General features: G+C 41.2%; 1 protein-coding gene across 1 annotated transcript in view; it reads right to left on the reverse strand.

Moving 5' to 3' along the window:
• LOC122563686 (kelch-like protein 31) overlaps positions 1–8,092 on the reverse strand; it is an 18,165-nt gene extending 10,073 nt beyond the window's left edge. The window contains exon 1 of the mRNA XM_043717742.2: positions 7,939–8,092. The gene's annotated coding sequence lies outside the window, so the exon portion shown is untranslated. The remainder of the gene's footprint in view (positions 1–7,938) is intronic.
• Between the last annotated feature and the right edge of the window lie 17,265 nt (positions 8,093–25,357).

Here is a 25,357-nt window from a genome sequence, read left to right on the forward strand (position 1 = left end):
CAATTAGGATGCTTTGTCCTGGATGTGGTTGAGCTCTTGAGTACTACTGGAGCTGCATTCATCTAGTTATGTGGAGAATATTGCAGGAGTCTTCTGTGGCTATCCCCCTCTCCAACAAGTATGCTGTTTTGGAAAATGTAGGGGTTAATAGATTCTCAGGGGAATGTAGCATGAACAGCCAAGTGTCTAGTATCATGACAGGCTGTAATGTAATGAGGGGCACGTTGGGTTCCAAGTGATCAATTGTGTTAGGGGACTCTCTAGTCAGAGGCACAGACAGACATTTCTGCGGCCAGCAACTGCCTCCCTGGTGCCAGGATCAAGGATGTTTCAGAAAGGGTGGAGTATGCTCTCGAAGGGGAGAGGGACCAGCAGGAGGTCATTGTACATATTGGAACCAACAACATGGTTTCTTTTATTGGTCAGAGCATTGAGTATAGGAGTTGGGAGGTCAAGTTGCAGTTGTACATTATGTTGGTTAGGCCACTTTTGGAATTTTACGTGCAATTCTGGTCTCCTCTCTATCGGAAGGATGCTGTGAATCTTGAAAGGGTTCAGAAAATATTTACAAGGATATTGCCAGGGTTGGAGAATTTGAGGTGTAGGGTGAGGCCAAATAGGCTGGGGCTGTTTTCCCTGGAGCTTTGGAAGCTGAGGGGTGACCTTAGAGGTTTTATAAAATCATGAAGGGCATGGATAGGATAAATAGACAAAGTATTTTCTCTGGGGTGTGGGAGTCCAGAACTAGAGGGCATTGGTTTAGGGTGAGAAGGGAAAGATATAAAAGAGACCTAAGTGGCAACATTTTCACGCAGAGGGTGGTGTGTGTATGGAATGAGCTGCCAGAGGAAATGGTTGAGGCTGGCACAATTGCAATATTTAAAAGGGTATATGAATAGGAAGGGTTTAGAGGGATATGGGCCAAGTGCTGGCAAATGGGACTTGATTAGATTGGGATATCTGATTGGCCTGGACAAGTTGGACCGAAGGGTCTCCTTCTGTGTTGTACATCTCTATGGCTCTCTATTCCATTACACCTCTGTCTTATGTTTTGTTGATGGTTGACAGGCTTTGGGGTTCAAAGTTTGGGAGAAGATTTGTAGCTCGGGTGCTCGTTGTTGTGGTTCTGTTCGCCGAGCTGGGAATTTGTGTTGCAGACGTTTTGTCCCCTGTCTAGGTGACATCCTCAGTGCTTGGGATCCTCCTGTGAAACGCTTCTGTGATGTTTCCTCCGGCATTTATAGTGATTTGTACCTGCCGCTTCCGGTTGTCAGTTCCAGCTGTCCACTGCAGTGGCCGGTATATTGGGTCCAGGTTGATGTGCTTATTGATTGAATCTGTGGATGGGTGCCATGCCTCTAGGAATTCTCTGGTTGTTCTCTGTTTGGCTTGTCCTATAATAGTAGTGTTGTCCCAGTCGAACTCATGTTGCTTGTCATCTGAGTGTGTGGCTACTAAGGATAGCTGGTCATGTCGTTTCGTGCACCTCCTAGAGGCATGGCACTCAACCACAGATTCAATCAATAAGCACATCGACCTGGACCCAATATACCGGCCACTGCAGCGGACAGCTGGAACTGACAACCGGAAGCAGCAGAGACAAACCACTATAAATGCTGGAGGAAACATCACAGGAGGCTCCCAAGCACTGAGGATGTCACCTAGACAGGGGACGAAACGTCTGCAACACAAATTCCCATCTCGGCGAACAGAACCACAACAACAAGCTTTGGGGAATCACAAGGTGAATTATTCACTTCAGAATTCCTGGCCTCTAATCTGATGTTGTAGTCAATGCTTATATAACTGGTCCAGTTCAGTTCCTGGTCAATGATGTCCCTCAAGTTGTTGATAATGGAGGATTCCATGATGATAATGCTATTGTATGTCAGGAGAGTTGGTTAGATTCTCTTGTTTTAGAGATGTTCATTTTCTGCTACTTGTATTATTTGCCACTTATCAATCAAAGCCTCAAAATTGTCTATATCTTGCTGCTTATCAACATTGACTACTTCAATAAATGAGAACTCATGAATTATGCTGAACATTGCACAATCAGCAGCAATGATCCCCACTTCAGAACTTAAGATGGAGGAAGGTCATTGAGGAAGCAGCTGAAAATGATTTTTTCAAGGACATTACCTTGAACAACACCTGGTCCAAAGCTGAGACGAATGTTCTCTAACAAACACAACCATCTTCCTTTGTGTAAGGTATGACTCCAACTAGAAGAGTTTTTTCCTGATGTCCATAGACTTCAGTTGTGTGGGGGCCCCTAGATGCTATACTCAGTTAAATGTTGTCTTTATGTCAATAGCAGTCACTTTCACTTCAGCCCTGGACTTCAGCCCTTCATTCTTGTTTGTAGCAAGACTGTAATGAGGTCAGGAGTTGACCAGCTTTGGTGTAATGTTATTTACTAAATGCCACTTGAAAGCACTAGTTGTAACCCTTTCCATTGCTTTACTGATGATCAACAGTAGGCTGGTGTGCCAGTAATTCGCTGGCTTGGATTTGTCCTGTTTTTTGGTCACAAGAAGTACCTGAGGAATTTTTTTCTGTTGTCAAGTGGGTGCTGGTGTTGTAACAGTACTAGGCCATGGATAATTCTAGTGCACTAATCTTCAGTACTATTGCTGGCATATTGTTAGACTGCATGGACTTTGAAGTACCAAATACCATGAACCTCAATTTGATACCATGTGAAGTGAATCGAATTGGCTGAAGACTGGCATCTGTGATGCTGGGAATCTCTATGAAGCCAACTTGGATCATTGCTCAGCAGGTCTAGCAGCATCTGTGAAGAAAAATCAAAGTTAATGTTTTGGGTCTGGTGATCCTTCCTCAGAATCCCGGAGCCGAATATTAACTTTGATTTCTCTGCACGAATGCTGCCAGACCTGCTGAGCTTTTCCAGCAACTTCTGTTTTTATTTCTGATTAACAGCATCCGCAGTTCTTTTGGTTTTGACTTGGATCATTACTGGGCTCCTCTTCTAGAAGATGGTCGCAAATGCTTCTGTATTGTTCTGGACCCCCCCCCCATCATCAAAAACAAGCGTAATTCTGGAGCCTTCTCCTCTTGGTTAGCTGCTTAATTGTCCACCACCAGTCATGGATGGATGTGACAGGACTGCAGAGTTTGGAGCTGATTCATGCTCAGTCTATCACGCTACTTATCATGCTTGACATGTAAGTAGTCCAGTTTTGTAGCTTCACATGATTCATACCCCATTTTTTGATATCCATGGTGCTGCTCCTGGCTTGTTCTCTTGCACTCTATATTGAAATACAGATTTTCCCCCGCCCCCAGTAATAGTAAAGGGTGGATATGCCAGACAATGAGGTTGCAGAGGAGAGTTAAATACAATTCTGCTTGTGCTCATGGCTGAAAGCATCTCATGCATGCTTAGTTTTCAGTTCTAAATCTGTTCAAAATCTATCTCATTTAGTGCAGTGACCACTGCCACACAACAGAGTCAAGGGTATTCTCCATGTAAAGGTGGGTCATCATTGCCACAGGCTGTGTAGTGGTCACTCCTATCAACATTATCATGGACATATGCGTCAGTGACAAGTACACTGGTGAGGATAGTACCATGGCAGTCTAGGTGATGGATGGTGAAGACCCCCATCCACAGTACACTCTGTACTATTACGTTCTACTTGATTGACAAGATTTTTGACTTGGAAGAATTTTCTTCATTGACAACTTTTTAAAGTAAATTAACTTTAAGAACAAAGACTATGCACCATCTACATGATTTCAAGTTTATAACTTATTTTATGTTAGCTCACTAAAATCCTTAATTTGAATGTAGTTTGCCAAAATGTTAGAGAGCAGAGAAATTATTGATGATAGCCATAGACTAGCAAAATGCCTAAATTTTCAGTCAGCAGTGAAAATGCAGTGCTCACCCCTGACCTCTATGAATGCTGCCCATGAAAATCTAGTGATCTAACTGTTGCATTCAACCAGAATTGAAGATGGCAAAATTGCAATACAAAGGAAACTATTGATACTTACATTTGACTGCTGTGTTCTGCTGTGTACCTAGGTGACTGGCTGAACTGTGAACCTTTGTACATTTTGCTTTGCTTGATTAGAAATGGCTTTTGTCTGCAAAGTTCTGTGGTAACCCAAACCAAGTTGACGAGCCATCTTTCACAAGGTTCAAATTATTTACAATTAGCTTCCCATTTGCAGGTGTTTCTCCATTGGAATGCCCGAAAGGATCAACTCCTCCTTTGCCCCCTCTGATTTTCAACCCTTCCTCATTTTAGCAATATAGTTAATGTATATGAATATTGAAGCCAAAGGATGATCTTGTTATTGCAACAATGTTAGAATGACTAATGCGGTGGGCAAAATCAAGAGCAACAGTAACTCACCAATGCTTCTACAAATGCACATTCCAAACCCAAACTCTATCACCAAGAGGGATAAAGGGCAGCAGATATATATGGGAACACCAGCAACTACAAGTTCCTGTCCAAGTCACGTACCATCCTGGCTTGGAATAATACTGTGGGTTCTTTACTGTAGTTAAGTCAAAACCGTGGTATTCCAATTCTAACAATATTGCATGTCTCCCGACACCCCAAAGATTCCAGCAGTTCAAAAAATGCAGAGCTGGCAATAAATGTTGGCCTTGCTCATAATTTCGTTTTGAAATATATTAGGAAGTGTTACAGAAAATGTTTAATCTTGAACATTATTTCAATTTAAATCAACTCGAAAATGTCGAGAACATTCACACAAACAATAATTACAAACTGTACTGGAATTCTAGTTGAAACAGTAGAAACAAAATATTGGAAATACTGAATAGACCATAGAAACCTTCTGCTTAGATGGCAGAAATAGTATTCACTTTCTGGTCTGTTATTTATTTGTAATTAATTAACAAAACTACTGTTAAAAAGACAATTATAAATTATTCCAACATTTATAGTAGATAAATCCTATATCCCATGGACGACTCGAAAAAAGCGATCCCTAAGCCTGAAATGCAGTATCTCTTCAAGCGATCTCTAAGCCTGATCCCCCCTCCAGTTTTCCAAAATCCGCAATATTTTGTTTTTATTTAACAAGTTTGAGGTTGGTGAAAAGTTACATTCACACTACACTGTACCCAAAGCAGAGCTTGTTAAAGTCTTATGTCGGAAATGTTTCTATATTAAAGATCGCTCCACTTCATCATCCTAAACGTGTTTGAACTTTGAACTTGCTCTCAATCACATCTGTTCGCAAGGTTAGCTATGCACATATATCACCCTGGTTTCTGAATCTGCGAGATCCCCTCAAAGACAGATCTATTTTTGAGGTTGGAAACCCAAAATTCAACCTTGGCGAGTTAGCCAAATCTCTAAAACGTGCTACAGGTGATTGGAGAGCGGAATTAACCCTAGCGAGTTAATGTAGAATTAAAAAGTGTATAGTAATGAAGACCTGATTTGAGTGAGAGCAGTTGAAAATTTCTCCCGGGAGAAAAGACGCTAGCATAGTGCCATGACAGACCACCAGAACCATATGATGTATATTATTCCAGCTCACAGGTTGGTTAACAAAATACCCCATAAGAACTCAGTGGAAAAGTGGAAGTTAAGATTTGCTTTTGTGTTGTTTTTAAAGGATGCTACCTTACAGGTTTTTGAGAATGGCCGGATCTTTATAAAGCTGACCACGCTGGTTTTCTTTGGGTCCTGATTAAAATAGAAGAGTAAAAATACCAAGAGGGCGCATTTCATTCCAACCAACCCTATAAATATTCACATGTCGTCAAGCGAAATGCGCGAATATGGAAGGAACTGCAGGGGGACAGCTACCAAAGCAGCCCCTTCCAAGAAACGCACCGAGTTCCACTCTGAGATCGGAGCGGTTTCCATGTTTAGTTCGAGTTTTAAAAAAAACACCAGCCGAAACCTTAAACGCATTTCAATCTTTTAAAAATAAATAACAAAAGACAAATATTCACAAAGTCTTGCTAGTACGTTAATAAAAGCCGGTGTTTCATTTATATTTGTCGCTCGGTTTAGTATTGTACTGCATTTTAAACTGGTACGTGTATGTCATAGACAGTCGTGTGAATCAAGCGTCAGGTGTCCTGGGATCTGTCGATCTATGATGTGGATATTTCTAATCAACCTGTTCAAAGATGTTATTACACCGGTGCGGGAGGACCTAAGCCTGGGCTTGCTGACTCAGAGGTAGAGACACTACCACTGCATTACAAGAGTTTACTTTCGGGACGTACACATACACAACAGGTGGCTCAAGGAGTCGAATGGAAAATGACTGGAACCTAAAGGGAAATAAAATACTACCTTAGAAAAAACCCCGAAAAAACTGCAGATGCTGAAAGTCGGACACAAAAACAGTTATTGCTGGAAAAGCTCAGCAGGTCTGGCAGCATCTGCGGAAAGTAATTAGTTACCGTTTTGGGTCCAGTGACCCTCAGCTCGGAATACGTCTCATTCTCGGCGAGAACCACATACTATAGCTTGCTCTCTGATGAATGTGACAATGGAAAATTCCACTTTTCCCTTGAAAAGATTGCTTTTACCCCCGCGCCCTAATCTGCACTTCAGGAATCTCAGCACTTCAACACAGAGAGACATCAGCCCAGTGCGTGCAAGCTGCATTAATCCCGACCTGAACAAAACAGGCTGTTATGAGCCAGGGAAATGTCATATTTCCACAACTTCTAAAAAAAAGTTGGAACAGACACTGAATGCTGGAGGAACTCAGCGGGTCAGGCAGCATCTATAGGGAGAGAAATTGACTTAACATTTCGATTCTCGTCCAGAATTGTTCAGAACAGGTATCATTTTGCACACGTTAATGGTGTCTCTCTACCAAGATGCTGCCTGACCTGCTGAGATTTTCCAGCAATTTCTGTGTTTGATTCCGATTTCCAGCATCTGGAGTATTTTGCTTTTATTTAAAAAGTTGGAGCTGGGTGAAGATACATTCACGCTACACTGCACCCATAGTAGAGATTTTTTTTAAAAGTCTAATGTTAGAAATGTTTCTATGTTATAAATTGCTCCACTTCATAATCCCAAATATATTTAAACTTTCTCCTATTCACATCTGTCCGCAAGGTTAACAGTGGACATTTATTAGCCTAACGTCCTGACCGGCTGAAGGTGAAACAAGGGTATGTCATTTCATTGAGCTCTCATTTCTGGGAGGCTATCCGTCCGTCATGTGGCTATCGCAGCTGCTCGGATAGTTACTAAGGTATTCTAGGACAGAAATAGCAACACCCTGTCGTAGCCTGGGTTGTTTATCGAACGCCGGGGCCATTTTTAAAATCGTTCATTTTGCAGTCGACAACAGAATAAAGATCGCAAACGAATGGACGAAGCGGAATCGACAAACAAATTATAGTAACAGAGAGCACCGTTGTAGTTGGAAATCAATTATTTCAAATTGTGACCGCGTGTAATTTACCCCGATTCAGAAGCACACTCTCGCCTGTTAAAGCTGGAAACAATATTCTGAACCATCAAAACCACTGAACAGGCACTGGGTAGTCTCGGGTGCAATTTCAAGTTCTAACAGCGAGGAATCAGAGTCGATTCCAAAATCAAACTTTTGGGAAAACAAACCCCCACACCGACTATTGCTTAACAACATTTCAAAACAATTGGTACCACTTCAGGAATTCGTTCGACGGATTGTTCTGCTTTGATTTAAAATAAATATTCCCACCGCCCGCCAATGTTAAATTTGAACATTCAGCTGAAAACGCCTGGTTACATTTTTACTCAGCATTAATCAACATTTGGAAATTAGGACCACAATCCTCCTCCGTCTACAAACAAGAGCGAACTTCACTTGGTAATACATCGCGAAGTGAATCGCAGCATTGCTCGGTGTGGAGGTTCCACCTCCCCTCCATCTCCCCTTTCTAGTCTCTGAATGTTGTACCTTATTTGATGGAACTCGCTGAGAGTTGGTTTCAGGAGAGAACTGTGGCTTCGTGCGGAGGACTTGGATCAGCAGCCAGCTTCTGAGAGCTGGAGAACGAGACTGTCTGAAACAACACACAGGAACTGACGTCTCCAACCCGACCCAGTAGCTGGGGGTGGGTTGTGGTAGCCTGGAGAACCATCCAAACAGGCACAGAAACAGACCATTCACCCCGAAGGATCCAATGATCCACATGTCTTGTCTCCACCCAATTCAGAAGCGTCCGAACACCGTTCACTCTCATGTCACACAAGGAATGTATTCAGGAGAGGAAGGGAATTTTTATCAGTCGAAGAACACTTTTTATTTTGTACTCGCATTGTTTCAGGCTATGGGTTGAATTGAACCATTCTTCCAACTTAAAATCTCATTTCAGAAAAAGATAGAGAAACTCAGCAGGACTGCCAGCATCTGTAGTGAGAGAAACACAGTTAACATTTTAAACCCAATATGACTCCAGAGGAAAAGTTTCTGTAGCACTGTTTTTATTTCAGAATTCCAGCATCAGCAGTGCTTTATGTTTAACTGTCTAATTTTGTTGTTCAGGAGATTTTTGTTGCTTGTCACTTGAAACTTTTCTTGTCTCTACCAGCAGTTAGCTTGTTTAGAACAGTTATATGCTAATAACTATCGGTCATTCAACCTTTCAAAAAAGTAGATTGTATCATTTAAGGTAATTCAACTGGTTGACTGATCTACTAATATCCCATGTAAGAAACAAACTATACATTTACTGCAAAGTAAATCTATAGCTCACAATACAAGACCTAATTTCTGCTGAGTAAAATGGTGTGTGGTAGCATGGTGATTATGTTCCTGATGTGGTAATTCAGAGGGTAGGACCATTAATTTGAAGACATAACAATTGCACAAGTTCTATCAATTGGTTCACTAATATCCTTTTGGGAAAGAAATCTTCTGCCCTTACCTGATTGGGCCTATGCAGCATTTCACACCTTGGGGCTTGTTTGTAAGTTCTGGCAATGAGACACTCTGCCAAATGCCCTTGGCAGGCTGAAAACAAAAATTGTTGGAAATCACAGCGGGTCAGGCAGCATTCGTGAAGAAAGAGCAAGCTAATGTTTCAAGTCTAGATGACAGTCCATCAGAGACTCTTCATCATGATGAACAGTCACCTAGAATTAAAATGTTAGCTTGTTCTCTCTCTATGGCTGCCTGACTGATCCACCGTGATTTCCACCTTTTTAACTCCATTTGCAGCAAAGACTCCAGCATCTGCAGTAATTTGCTCCACCTTTGGTAGTCTCCTCAGGTTATCATCCAATAGGATCTACCATCTCATTTTCTCATAAGGTCTTGAGGATAGTTGAGAATAGTACATGCTGACCACTGCCTGATGGGTCCTGGGGTCAAAGGTGCTTTTCTGCATAAACATCTCCATGAGAACCAGGTGGTATGGAACAGTCCAAGTACTTGGAGAGTTGCACAGCAATGTGGCAAGACCTATTCTTTGTAACGCTGAATTAGAAACTCAGCATTGTGTTTGTGTACTGAGAGTCTACACACAGCTACACACAAAGATGGTCATCAGGATAAAGGTTCATTTTTTTTTCCCTTTTAACTAGAGGATTGTAAATCATATTCCAGTGAACATGACTCAAAGCAGAAAGGTGCTTCGGTGATTGCCCTGATGCAGGAGTGAGGAATGGGTCACATTCGCGCATGTAGAGCAGCATTGAGAGCTCCTTGCATCAATGATCAGGTTCTTACCTGTAATGAACAGGAAACAACATTTCCACATGCTCAATTCTTATTTTATCATCACTCCTTGCTCCTTCCTGTGTTTTTAAAGCACATAATCTGGCCCCTATAAACTAAATCATCCTCAGGTAATCTGATTGGACAGTGAAAGGGAAAAAAAGGATCTATTAGCCCAATTCCCAAAGAAAATAGCTTCTCTCTTGCCTCAGTTTACTTTGTCTCCTGAGGCCAGTGCGAACTGGTTGCAGATACCAATAGTCTGCACACTGACAGTGGGTCCAAGCAGCAGGATGTGACCTCAATGCGTAAAAGCAGGCTTTGACCTGACAACCTCTGCTACCTGGGATGGTCACATCTCTTTTGTTTATATCCTTTCCTGATGGACTAAGCAAAACATTCTATACAACACATGAATAAGATGAGAAGTGAGAAAAAAACAGCCCTGCCAGACTTCAGGTTTATACAGACCACTTTCTGAGTTGTAACAATTGATTGCAACTGCTCTCCTGGTGTTTGTGTAGACTAGCTGTATCCAACTATAGATTCCTTCATGAAAGTCCATTCAGGGCAGACCAGCTATCATGGAGCTGTATGATATTCTCCTGGTCCAGGCTGATGAAACAGGTATTCATACCCTCATCTGTACCAAAACTATCATAAGACCCTCTGAGATCTCCCAGGAACAGCACAGGTCTCGTCACAGTGAATTATAAACTCCAGAGCAGTTCTGACCTGAACTTGGACAGGATTCATAACCCACATTCAGTAGTGAGATTGGTCACCAATTGCAAATTTCCTCTGTCTCCTTCTGCTCGTAGATGAGGATAATGATGTATTTCCTCATGGGTTAGGAACTGCTGTTGGCCAAAACATTCTCTTGTGCTCCTCCAACAGGTCCTCACTGATCAAACCCCACAGCAATAAATCCAACCTGACCAGTAAACAGTTGTTTCTGGGAATAAGACTTTTCTCAAAGCACTCAGGAACCTCATTCAGTACATCCTCCCACATACTAGCATCCTTAGTGATGGAGAACAGGAGTAACCAGGGGGCCATGCTATGGTCTTCATGTTGTGTGGTATGGCATAACAGGATTTTCTGATTTTCCAAAGTCAGACTATGATGACTTCACCAAATCATCATCTTCCTACAGAGTGTTGATCACAGACCTCCCTGTATGTATCTTCTGGAAGAAGAAATATGAGTATAATACATCCTGCTCCACAGAATGGAAACTGGACTGGAGGATTGCTTTGAAGACCTCTAAGGCAATGAGTGAACCTTGTTGGCGCTTTACTTCTTAGAGATTATTCTTGACATCAACCCGTATTGACTGTAAATGGAGCAGATTCTGCAGCTTTTGGGAACTAGGTGCATTTCCCTCTGTTTCCCTCTTGCCTTATGAGCACCTTTGCGGATTAAGAATATCTTGATGTCTGTGTTGATTGTTTCCCAGCAGAATGCCAGAGTTCTCCAATCTTTGAAATCCCACTTAAGTTGTCTGACGTTTTCTAGAGTCAACAGACTCATGTTCAATTTCCATAACCCCTTGCCAACCCTCTGGTTTGCTTGTGAATGACAGTCATCATGTAGAAAGCAGTAATCAGAGAAGAACACCCCCAGCTTAATACCTGTGGATTTGATGGCACAGACATGGGACACAAACAGGAAGTCTGTTCTCGAATGGACTTGTTGAAGATGTTGTATAATTTGGCATCTTTTCCAGTTGCCATCAGGAGATGGCATGCAGTTTGCTATCAGTGCTGCTGGATCACACCGCAACAGTGATGATGTTGTTGGAGTCACCAAGCAGAATGTTCAGTGTGGACATTGCCAGGTGGGAGCTACTGAAGAACATCTAGTTGTTCACTGTTTTGAGATGAGACATACACATAAAGTAACATGGAGTAGAAAATGTTTGCACATTTCATCTGCTACAAGGAGGTGCCAAAAAGGGGAGGTCATGGCCTGGTGGTAATATCACTGGGCTGTTAATCCAGGTAATGTTCTGAGGACCTAGGTTCAAATCCCACCACAGCATATGGTGGAAATTGAATTCAATTTTTTAAAAATCTGGAATTACCAGCCTAAAGGTGACTATGAATCTATTGTCAATTGTTGAATAAAACCCATCTCGTTCATTAACATCCTTCAGGGAAGGAAACTGTCATACTTACCTGGTCTGCCCTACATGTGACTCCAGACCCATAGCAATGTGATTGTCTTTTAACTGCCAATTAGGCAATTATGGATGGTAAATGAATGCTGGCTTAGCCAGTGACGTCCTCATCCCGTGAATGAATAAAAAGACTCACCATCTCCTTAACTTTTCAAAGTGGTGAATTTGCCTCCCCATGGTAGAATACTAGGCTGAAGGAACATGAGTCATTTCCTCTCAACTAGATCAATGGCCTATTGGACCACTATCATGACCACTGCCTGTAGGAGCTGAGATGCATATTACACATTCCTAGCAGAAACAGAAGGGTAGCTTTAACATTGGCCAAGTAATCCAATATTGAAGCACACTTAATGCTATGCACATTATTGGAAGTGTATCAATACCCATTTTAGGAAGTTCTCTTATTTATCATAGCTATTTTTCTTTTACAGTTCCACTCCTTGGGTCTGCTCCTGCAAACCTAATCTAGCCTTATTAAGGAATGTGCCTTTGCAAAGAAGATCTGCAGAAAAATGCAATGGTTCATTCCCAGCAGCTCCATAATGCCAGACTTACAGTATGGAAACAGGCCCTTTGGCCCAACAAGTCCACACTGACCCTCCGAAGAGTAACCCACCTAGACCCATTTCCCTCTGCCTAATGCACCTAACACTATGGGCAATTTAGCATGGCCAATTCACCTGACCTGCACATCTTTGGACTGAGGGAGGAAACCGGAGCACCCGGAGGAAACCCACACAGACACGGGGAGAATGTGCAAACTCCACACAGACAGTCGTCCGAGGCTGGAATCGAACCTGGGACCCTGGTGCTGTGAGGCAGCAGCACTAACCACTGAGCCACTGTGTCCTCCCAGGGACACACACCAAGAAAAACAACTGAGCCTGGTGGACCATCAAGTCCTTTACATCTATCTGAAACTTACTGGTCTTCCATTGCATAGAGTTGTCCTTGACCAAGGATATATGCAGACTGGCACATTCCAAGGTACAGGATTATATGAGGTTTGCAGTAAAGCATGGGCGGCCATTGCAGAGATAGAATGGGGATAGGTCATTGTCAATTGCATTTCAGCCATTGTACAACGGGGCCTGAAAACTGTAGATGGCTTGAGCTGTGTGTTTTATGAAGAATGCACTTTGTAAAACAAAAGGATTGAAAATACATTGAAGTGCTGTGTGATTATACAGGAAGAGTTTACATCTTCTGCATTTCATGTAACTTCCAAGTTGAGTTGTTTTCATCACTGGGCTGTATACCTGACATTGATTGCATTTTATAAATATTAAATCAATTATATTCATATTGAGAGGAACAAGCTGCATGGGGATAAGTTGAGTATTATTACAAATTTTCCAAGGTTCAAGTTGAAATGTTTTGGTATCATTTTTACAAATGTTAGGAATAAAGTATATTTTTGGAGAAAAATGTGATTCCAGTCTGTAATAATGACATTGGCTCTGAACTTGCCTAGAAAATCACTCAGTTGTCAAGAGGTGACCCTTCATAATCTTCTCAATGATGATTTGGAATGGGAAATAAATGCTGACTTTACCAGTGGCTCCTACATCCTGTGAATAAATTCTTTAAAAATGGTCACAGATCAATCAATGTTAACTGTTGTTAGATGACATGCCAATAATGTTACTGGCAAGGCCAAGACTTCTTTTTCTTTAAAGTTTATGCACACACACACACACACAGACACACACACCTTCCCCCACCCCCAAGGGAGATGTATTCAGGTTAACAAAAATATAATCGTTAACCCAGGTCAATCAATAAAGTTCTCATTACAACTCATTTTATGATCCCAGATGAGATCAGCAGACTCAAGTCACAATCCTGAATGTGACCATCACATTTATGTTATGATCCTGTTGGGATCAGTAATTTTTTTTTTCAGATAAGTTTTGGAATCCCAAGTAGTTGTGAATAAACTAAAGCCCCAGGATTCCACAGTTTTCAACAAACAGACCAAACATTATGAGACAAGTTTGCCAAAAGAAAAACAATCTACTATGTAGACAACTTAGACTCTAACATTCAGGCCTAACATGAGGAAAATACAAGTTGACAGTTAAACTGTGGTTGAACACACCACAGATTGCATTTTTTATGTCAATGCATACAAGATAGATTTTACCCAGATGTCAGTGTCACTGTCAGTCACCAAACTTCTTTACAACATTGTCTCCTTTGCAAGAGGTTCCACTTTTTTCAAAGATCCTGCCTTGAAAGTCATTCCATCACATACTTCCTCAACAACTGCTCACATTCCAGTAGTTAAATCTCTTCACCCAAGACTGAATTTTTCAGAATCAGTGAAGTTGTACTCCACCACCTACTCACAGCTCTTTGGCAAAAAGTTTCAGTAAACTGGCACTGTCCCGGGGTTTGTCCAACTTCCAACATTTCCCAGCTGTTCAACTGCTTATTGGCTTCCTTTATCCTCCACTCCCAACTGCACTGATCTTCCAGGGACTTCTTAATTGGCTGGAGTCTGAAAGCAGCAGAACTGCTTTGATTCAAAACTCTCCCAGGTACAATTACACAAGCAAATTGAAATCAGAGCCTTCTTAAGCTTCACACATCTATGAAGACATAACCTGCTCTGGACTGTCCTTTATGGTTTAGCATCCCCAATTTGCAGTTTCAACTATGAGCTAAAGAAATAAATGCATCTTACAGCAGTTCAAAGTTAACTGAATGATTGTATTATAATATTAATAGAGGTCAAATTCACAAACATTTTTCTGGAGTGTCATTATTACAAGCAGTGTGTAGACAGCATGGCTCCAGTTTTTCAGCTCAGTAAGCCCACCTCCCTTTTTTTGATCCTACCTTCCTAGCAATAACCTCTTAAAGGAACAGAGCCATAACCTATCAACTGTAATATTTGTATTTATCAAATATTCTATAATTAATCTTTGATCTCAAAACTAAAAATGATATACCAAAATTCACAAACACTGGCATACAAGGAAAAAGAATATGTTTTAGGGTTGTAGGGAGACAGAACTATGAAAATCGTGAAAGTCTGAGTCTGATTTTGAGGATTGTTGAGAGAGATGTTATTCCTCCTCTGTAACAATCAGATAAGTTTATAATATTCATTGTTCTTTGGTGGTGTTTAAACATTGAGACCTGGCTATTGGCACACCATGCAGGTATCCACATTAACAAAGGTGTTCTGATCTCCCATTAGAAAAACTAATGTGCCATCGCAACAGAAGTTGTCCTGAGCAACCTGTAGGTTCTTCACAGCCAGATCTCAAAACTAAAAATGATATACCAAAATTCACAAACACTGGCGTACGAGGAAAAAGAATATGTTTCAGGGTTGTAGGGAGACAGAACTATGAAAATCGTGAAAGTTTGAGTCTGATTTTGAGGATTGTTGAGAGAGATGTTATTCCTCCTCTGTAACAATCAGATAAGTTTATAATATTCATTGTTCTTTGGTGGTGTTTAAACATTGAGACCTGGCTATTGGCACACCATGCAGGTATCCACATTAACAAAGGTGTTCTGATCTCCCATTAGAAAAACCTGTAGGTTCTTCACAGCCAGAAGTGAGCTGAGTGGCTCTAACTTCCAGGTCACAAATTCTCAGCGTCTAGTCGGTAAATTAGGAAACTGCATATTAATGAGGCAAGATCTGTGGTTAATAAGTTCATGACAGGCAATAATCCTCTTTAATGTGCAAATTGCTACTGCCTGGTGAAAACTTGCCTCAATGCTAGCTGTTGCGTAAAAGATGCAGTGAGTTGCTTCCAAACATAAGATAGGTTTTTCCCAACTTTTCATTTGTTCTGCCAAAAAGTCTGCTATATCCCACATTGTTCAGGTCCCAGCTCAGTGTCCTGGCTCAGTTAAAGATGTTTTCTCTCAAATAGAAGTCCATCACTTAATGGAATTAAAAACTAATTGCCCTTATTTTTACCTTCATGGTAACATTAAGACAGGATGGTTAAATGTTTGGCCATGGAATTTTGTTTAATAAGTCCTAAAAAAGTGGAGAGAGAAAACTTTGAGAGATGGGGGATGGTTGAACGGAGTTTGAGGTGGGCCAATAAACAATGGTTTTAGTTTTCATGTTGTTTAATTGAAGGAGATTTCAGCTCTTGTAGAACTGGATATATGATAGAGGAGGTGATGGCCCAGTGGCATTGTCACTGCTCTGTTAATCCAGCAACCCAGGTAAAGTTCTGGGGATCCAGGTTCGAATCTCGCCAGATGGTGGAATTTGAACTCAGTAGACATCTGGAACCAGGAGTTTAATGATGACCACAATACCACTGTTGGAAAAACCTATGTGGTACCTTTAGGGAAGGAAACTGCTGGCCTACCTGTGTGTGCAGACACAAGGTTGACTCTTAAATGCAATGGCAATTAGTGATAGACAATAAACGCTGACCTCGCTAGTGATGCTCTTATCCTGTGAATGAACTTTTAAAAATGATAACCAGACTGAAAACACAGAGGCAGTGGAAGGGCCAAGAGAAATGGTGGTGAAAAAGTACTGGGTATTGTCAATGTACACATGAATCAGACACCTTGTCTGTGCATGATATTGATAAGGGGCAGTTTGTAGATGAAAATCTATGGAAGTTGAGGATAAATTCTTGGGGAAGGTGACTGATGCAGAAGCAGGAAGAGAGGCCATTACAGAAATGCATTGGTCATTTTCTAATCAACCTGCTCAGAGATGTTATTACACTGCTCTGGAGCAGGTGGGACTTAATCATAGACCTCCTGATTCAGAGGTAGGCATACAACCACAAGAGTCTTTGTGCGCTAGTTATAACTGAATAAGAAAGAATGGAAGCACTTGGACCATGGAGCAGTGTTAGCAGATCATGGTTACAGTCACAGAGAATGCGATTTATTACTTTGATTAAGGGGATTGCAGTGCTGAAGCGGTGACAATCTAATTGGAAATATTCATTCAGAAAGGCAGATTTATAGGATGACAACATGCTATCTTGGGAGAGAATGGGAGAACTTGGAAGAAGAAAGGAAGATTAGAGTTGGGTGATTCGTAAAGAGGGGAACAGTGGATGTTTTGATGAGGGGTATAATGAGAATAAAGGAGAAAGTGAGGTCTGCAGATGCTGGAGATCAGAGATGGAAATATGTTGCTGGAAAAGCGCAGCAGGTCAGGCAGCATCTAGGGAACAGGAGAATCGACGTTTCGGGCATTAGCCCTTCTTCAGGAATCAATTATAATGAGAATACAAATGTGATTTAAAAAGATGGGGGAAATAGTATCTGAGGAAAGGGAAACTCTACAATATCAAATGTCTTTTAATTATTCCCCTGGTCTTTTGATTTATGTTTTTGTACTTTTTGTTGAAGAAACTTAACTGTCTTTGCAGGCTTTGTTTCTTGGCTAGATATGTCTCTTATTGGCAGTAGAAAAACAGGAAAACAACACATACGGACCAAATATTGAACTGCAGAAGTAATCACCCCAACATCCACATATGAACCTGCATCAGAACATTACTCCAATGAGCCACCACATACTGCAGCACAGAGGAACTACGCAGAGCAGAGAAAAATCACCTATACAGTGTATTAAAAAAGAACGGGTACCCAATGAACACAGTCTACCGATTTTCCAGCAACAAACCCAAACAAGCATACAAAATGCATCCAGAAACCCTAGCTACTCTTTCTTTCATCAAAGACATCTCTGAAATGAATGCCAGACTACTCAGGTCCCTTGGCATCATGGGAGCCCACAAACCCAACAACACACTAAAACAGCAGCTAATGAACTTGAAAGACCCTATACAGACAACAAGCAAAACTAATGTTATTTACAAAATATCATGCAAGGACTGTAACAAACACTACATTGGTCAAACAGGCAGAAAACTAGCCAGGATACATGAACATCAACTAGCCACAAAACGAAATGACCCTCTCTCACTAGTATCCTTATGTACAGATGAGGAAGGACACCACTTCGACTGGGACAACACATTCATCCTAGGACAACCAGAGACACACATGAGAATTCCTAGAAGCATGGCATTCCAACCATAACTCTATTAAGAAACACATCGAGTTAGACCCCATTTGCCACCCCACTGAGAAAAAGAACAGGAAATGACATCACCACATGAAATGATGTCATCATAGGAAATGACATCACCAACCCAAAGAAACCCAAACATATAATTAGAAAGTAGGAATTATCAACAGTGCCTCGCCTGGAGGCTCACTGAAGGTGTTACCTAGTAGGGTGTTGAAATGTCAGGAAATGAACCTTCCAGCTCAGCGACCAAACCTACATCCAGAACCTCAACCTGAGCTACAAATTTTCTCAAAGCTCACTATTGAACAGTATGGATAGTATCTGAGTTGCTAATATCACCAGTTGTTGTCATTCAATGATATATATTGATAAAACAACCTATAATATTCACATCAGTGGAATACATTATTTTGGCTAATTCTTTGATAAATTGATCACATACTGTAATGAGAAGCAAACTTAATTTTGTTTAGTATAAAACAATAACTTATGTTTATATAATGGTTTTAATATAATCAGACTGCCCAAGGTGCTTCATTGATCACTGTCCAATTTGTAGCATCACACCCATGTAACATTACATAAAAATGCACTTTTTATAACCTACACCGCAACGTTTAAAGGCAAGCATCCAGTATATCTTCTTAATTACCCTATTAATCTGTCCTGTCACCTTCAGCAATCTGTGGACAAGTACTCCAACAGGATTTTTAAATCCAGTAAGTATGTTAAAAAAAGACAGTGAAGCATGTAAAAAGAGATTATGTCAGATGACCAAATGCTTGGTCAAAAAGACAGGTTTTAAGGAGTGCCTTAAATGTTGAAAATAAAGGTAAAGAGACAGATTGGTGTAAGTTCAGAATTCTGAAGCTTGGTACCCAAGAAACTGAAGGCGTGACCATAAATAGTATAGCAATTAAAATTGGAAATGTGCAAAAGACCAGAATTACATGAGCATATCATCTCATTCTAACATCAGTGTTAGGGAAACTACTGGAGAAAACAGTGAAGGAGAAAATTTATTTCCATTTAGAGAGGCAAGGTTTGGTCAAGAATAATCAACACGGCTTTGTCAGATGGAGATCATACCTTACAAATCTACAGAATTTCTTTCAAGGAGGTGACCAACTGTTTGGATGAGGATAGGGCAGTTTATGTAGGCTATGTGGATTTCACCAAGAGCTTTGACAAGTTCCCATATGGGAAACTGATCAAGAAGGTAAGAACTCCTGGGATCCAGGATAATTTGCAAGTTGGATCCAGAATTGGCTTCATGACAGAAGACAGAGGGTGCTGGTAGAAAGCATTTTATAATGTAGCTGAGAATGTGGGGGAATGGATAAGTAAGTTTGTGGATGACACAAAGATTGGCTGGGTTTTTCACAGTGACGAGGAAGGTGTTAGGTTACAGGAGGATATATACGGATTTGTCAGTTGAGCAGATCAATGACAGATGGAATTTAACTCTGATAAATGTGAGATGATATACTTCAGAAGAGGAAACAAGGTAAGTGTGTACTCAATGAATAACAAGACACTTATAAGCTAAAAGGAACAAAGGGATCTTAGTCTGCTTGTCCACAACCCTGAAGGTGCCAGGACAGGTTAATAGGGTGGTTAAGAAGTGAGATGCTTCCCTTTAATAGTCAGCATGGATTATAAGTGAGATGCTTCCCTTTAATAGTCAGCAGGGAGGTCATGTTGGAGCTGCACAGAACTTTGGTTAGACCATTAGCTGGAATTCTATGTGCTATTCTGGTCATATGAAAGATGTGAGTGCATTGGAGGGGGGTGCAGAAGAGATTACCAGGATGTTACCTGGGATGGAACATTTCAGCTAAAAAGAGAGGTTGGATGAGCTTGAATTGTTTTCTTTAGAGCAGAGACCTGGAGTTGGGGGGGTGGGGTGGCATGCTAGTGGTGTATAAGATTATAATGAGAATGTGTATAGGGTAAAAGCAGGTGGGGAAAGAGTTAAGTTCTGAGTTTTGTGAAACAAGAGGTTCAGCTGAGCATGACTCAGATCAGAACTTGCAATTAATAATGGGATGCTGGAGGCGAGGGTAATGGGATGCTGGAGGCGAGGGTAATGGGTTAACAAGGGTGGAAAAGCATTGATTATGTAGAGCCATTTAACAATATTAGAAGCATTTAGTATGTAAGATCAGCTTAACAAAGTGAAAAGTATTCATTATGTGAAGCCAGTTAAGGTTAAGAACATTCATTGTGTAACACCAGATGGCTTAATCTTTGCTATTGACACTCGCTGATTGTAACGGTCAACCAATCATATGCATGTTGCCTTATCTGGATGCTCCTCCCTGTAAAATGACTCTATAATTCATTAAGAAATTGCTCTTGCAGAGAAGACCAAGAATTCATGTCTCTATGCACATGGGCGATTGTTCTCTCTCCCTCCAGGGCCTGGAATAAAGATGAAGGAGATAAAACTATACTGTGTCTCTGAGTGTTTTCCTTCAACTGAGCAGGAGTGGGGGAGCAGGATGGCAATATTCGACTGTGGGGGGGGGGGGAATGGGACGACAATGAGGGGCATGGACAGGGTGAGTAGAAAGCAGCTGTTCCCCTTAGGCGAAGAGTCAATAACACAGGCTCATAATTTTAAAGTTAAAGGTAATAGGTTTAAAGGAGATTTGAAGAAAATGGTTTTCACCCAGAGGGTGGTGGGGGTCTGGAATGCACTACCTTGATTGATAGTTGAGGCAAAAAACCATTTTACCTTTAAAAAGTAATTGGATGAGCATTTTAAGTGTCCTAACATTCAAGTCTATGAGCCTAGAGTGGAAAAGTGGGACTAATGAAGGTAGTATCTTTTTGTCAGGGCAGACTTGATGGGCCAAAGACCTCTTCTGTTCGGTGTGCTTCTATGAATGACACATATTTCAGAGGATTGTGTGATTGGAAGAAATTACAGAGATAGGGTGGAGGCAGGCTGTTGAGAAATTTTAAAACTAGGATGAAAAATTAAGTATCAAGTAATAGTTTGAACAGGAACCAATGTTGCCCAGAAAGCACAGTGATTATAGTTGAATTCTGTTTTCTACAAGTTAAGATAAGGATAGCAGAGTTTTCAATGTCTTCAAGTTTATAGAGGGCACAATATGAGAGACCAGTTCATTGAAGTAGTTAAGTCTAGAGGTAATAAGAGCAAGAATGAGGTTTTCCACTTCATGTAAAGTGAAACAAATGAATTCAGGTGCTGATATGGAAGAGGAATGGTGCAAATATGTGGTCAGAATATTGTGTCTGAGTCAAATACAACAACAATTTTATGAATGGACATATTAAAGCAATATGGATATATGAGGCTTTTGTTTAGCTTTTGTTTCTACTCTTGTTGAGTTTTATGCTTATCAAGCTGATTTATATCTGCATTTGTTAAAGGAACACTTATATACATTTAGTATTATCAGGAGCACTCCCAGGACAAGCACAACTCGCATCATATAAAGGCTATAACATACTGTCCTGCCCAACAATATTCACCAACATCATCAATCTTTTGTGATTTTTTTTCATTTGTGTTTACTATTTCCAACAAGCAACCATTGACAATTACTGCTAAGTTATGAGAAGTCTTGTGTTATGAATTTATGTCTACAAGCAACTGGAATGATTAAATCCATTTCTCTTGCGATTCCTTAAAGACAGCTGAATTCAGATAGGTCTCTTTCTGATCTGCATCCAAGGACAACTAATGGAAAATTGAAGGGAATACATAGAAAAACAATTGCTAAGCAACTTATCTTAACTCTCAAAAGTGTTGCAAAGCTTGCAATAGATTACTTTGAACTAGGAAGTGGCGAGATGAGTACAGCATTAGTAATTGGGGATTCCATAGTTAGGTGACAGAGAGGAGGTTCTGTGGGAATGAGAGAAACTCACATTTGGTGTGTTGCCTCCTAGGTGCCAGGGTTCGTGATGTCTCTGATCGTGTTTTCAGGATCCTTCAGGGGGAGGGGTCCACATAGGTACTCATGACATAGGTAGGAAAAGGGATGAGATTTAAGGCAGAAATTCAAGGAGCTAGAGTGGAAGCTTAGATCTAGAACAGACAGAGTTGTTATCTCTGGTTTGTTGCCTGTGCCACGTACTAGCGAGGCGAGGAATAGGGAGAGAGAGGAGTTGAACTTGGCTATAGGGAAGGTGCAGGAGGGAAGGTTTTGGATACTTGGTTAATTGGGGCTCATTCTGGAGTAGGTGGGACCTCTACATACAGTATAGTCTACACCTGAACCAGAGGGGTACCAATATCCTTGGGAGGACATTTGCTAATGCTATTCGGAAGGGTTTAAACTAATTCAGCAGGAGGATGGGAACCTAAATTGTAGTTCCAGTGTCCAGGAGGTTGAGAGTTGAGGTCACAAGAGTTTGCTGCCAATCAGAAAGTGTGTCTACTTCAATACTTCTACTTCAAGGCAGAGATTGATAAATTCTTGATGTCACAAGGAATTAAGGGCTACGGGGAGAATGTGGGTAAGTGGAGTTGAAATGCTCATCAGCCATGATTGAATGGCGGAGTGGACTCGATGGACCGAATGGCCTTACTTCCACTCCTATGTCTTATGGTTTTAATGCCAGGAGCATCTGGAATAAGGTGGGTGAACTTGCAGCATGGGTTGTTACCTGGGACTTCAATGCTGTGGCCATTTCAGAGACATTGATAGAGCAGGAACAGGAATAGTTGTTGCAGGTTCTGGAATATAGATGTTTCAGTAAGAACAGAGAAGACGGTAAAAGAACGGGAGGTGTGGCCTTGTTAGTCAAGGACAGTATTATGGTGGCAGAAAGGATGTTTGAGTACTTGTCTGCTGAGGTAGTAGGGGCTGAGGTTAGAAACAGAAAAGGAGAGGTCACCCTGTTGGGAGTTTTCTATAGGCCTCTGAATAGTTCCAGAGCTGTAAAGGAAACGATAGCAAAGATAATTCTGGATAGGAGTGAGAGTACAGGGTAGTTGTTATGGAAATACTATAGTTTGAATACTTCAGATGGGTCAGTTTTGTTCAATGTGTGCAGGATGGTTTCCTGACACAGTATATAGACAGGCCAACAGGGGCAAGGCCACATTGGATTTGGTACTGGGTAATGAACTTGGTCAGGTGTTGTATTTGGAGATGGGTGAGCACTTTGATGATAGTGATCACAATTCGGTTATGTTTACTTTAGCAATGGAAAGGGATAGGTATACAAGGCAGGGCAAGATATATTGCTGAGGGAAAAGCAATTATGATGTGATTAGGCAAGATTTAGGATGCATAGGATGGGGAAGGAAACTGCAGGGGATGGGCACAATTGAAATGTGGAGCTTATTCAAGGAACAGCTACTGATCGCCCTTGATAGGTACGTAGTTGTCAGGTAGAGAGGAAGTGGTCGAGCGAGGGAGCTGTGGTTTACTAAAGAAGTTGAATCTCTTGTCAAGAGGAAAAAGGAGGCTTATGTTAGGATGAGATGTGAAGGCTCAGTTAGGGCGCTTGAGAGTTACAAGTTAGCCAGGAAAGACCTAAAGAGAGAGCTATAAGAAGGGCCAGGAGCAGACATGAGAAGTCATTGTTAGGTAGGATCAAGGAAAACCCCAAAGCTTTCTATAATAAAAAAATGAGTACAGAGAGATTATGGCCAATCAAGAATAGTGGTGAGACGTTGTGCGTGGAGTCTGAGGATATGGAGAAGCGCTAACTGAATATTTTTCATCATTGTTCATACTGGAAAAAGACAATATTGTTGAGGAAAATATTGAGATACAGGCTATTAGATTAGATGGGATTGAGGTTCACAAGGAAGAGGTGTTAGCAAATCTGGAAAGTGTGAAAATAGCTAACCGGATGGGATTTATCCTAGGATTTATCCTGGGAAGCCAAGTAGGCGATTGCAGAGCCTTTGGCTTTGATCTTTATGTTGTTATTGTCTACAGGAATAGTGCCAGAAGACTGGAGGATAGCAAATGTTGTCCCCTTGTTCAAGAAGGAGAGTGGAGACAAGCTTGCTTATTATAGATCCGTGAGTCTTACTTTGATTGTAGGTAAAGTGTTGGGGAAGGTTATAAGAGATAGGATTTAAAATCATCTAGAGTGGAATAAGTTAATTAGGGATAGATAATACAGTTTTGTGAAGAGTAGGTCATACCTCACAAACCTTTATTGAGTTCTTTGAGATAGTGACCAAACAGGTGGATGAGGTAAAGCGGTTGATGTGGTGTATATGGACTTCAGTAAGGCATTTGATAAGGTTCCCCTTGGAGGCTTGAGATCGAGGGTGACTTAGCGGTTTGGATCAAAAATTGGCTAGCTGAAAGAAGGCAGAAGGTGGTGGTTGATGGGAAATGTTCATCCTGGAGTTCAGTTACTAGTGGTGTACCGCAAGGATCTATTTTGGGGTCACTGCTGTTTGTCATTTTTATAAATGACCTAGATGAAGGTGTAGAAGGATGGTTTAGTAAATTTACAGATGACATCAAGGTCGTTGGAATTGTGGATAGTGCTGAAGGATGTTGCAGTTACAGAGGGACACAGATAAGCTGCAGAGCTGGACTGAGAGGTGGCAAATGGAGTTTAATGCAGAAAAGTGTGAAGTGATTCACTTTGGAAGGAGTAACAAGAATGCAGATTGCTGGGCTATTGACAAATTCTTGACAGTGTAGATGAGCAGCGAGAGCTCGGTGTCCTTGCACATAGATCCCTAAAAGTTGCCACCCAGGTTGATAGGTTTGTTATGAAGGCATATGGTGCGCTAGCTTTTATTGGTAGAAGGATTGTGTTTCGGAGCCACAAGGTCATGCTGCAGCTGTACAAAACTCTGGTGCGGCCACACTTGGCGTATTGTGTGCAGTTCTGGTCACCGCATTATAGGAAGGATGTGGAAGCTTTGGAAAGGGGTCAGAGGAGATTTTACTTGGTATGGAGAGAAGGTCTTACGAGGAATGGCTGAGGGATTTGAGGCTGTTTTCGTTAGAGAGAAGATTGAGAGGTGACTTAATTGAGACATATAAGATAATCAGAGGGTTAGATTGGTTGGGCAGTGAGAGCCTTTTTCCTTGGATGGTGATGGCTAACACAAGGGGTCACAGCTTTAAATTAAGGGGTGATGGATATAAGACAGATGTCAGAGATACTTTCTTTACTCAGTAGTAGAGGCATGAAGTGCACTGCCTGCAACAAAAGTAGGATCTCCAGCTTTAAGGGCATTTAAATGGTCATTGGATAAACATGGATGAAAATGGAATAGTCTAGGCAATAGATGGGCTTCAGATTAGTTCCACAGGTTAGCACAACATCGAGGGTCAAAGGGCCTGTACTGCGCTGTAATGTTCTATGTTCTATCTGGCCAATTCAATAGCCAATTGTGCATGGTCAGATTGTACATAGCAATTGCTAGATGGATTTAATCTATTATTAAACAAATTGAT

This window comes from Chiloscyllium plagiosum, unplaced genomic scaffold (genome assembly GCF_037043375.1).
Source record: "Chiloscyllium plagiosum isolate Xiang-an unplaced genomic scaffold, Cpla_swu_hap1 HiC_scaffold_30, whole genome shotgun sequence".
In the NCBI taxonomy this organism is placed as follows: Eukaryota; Metazoa; Chordata; class Chondrichthyes; order Orectolobiformes; family Hemiscylliidae; genus Chiloscyllium; species Chiloscyllium plagiosum.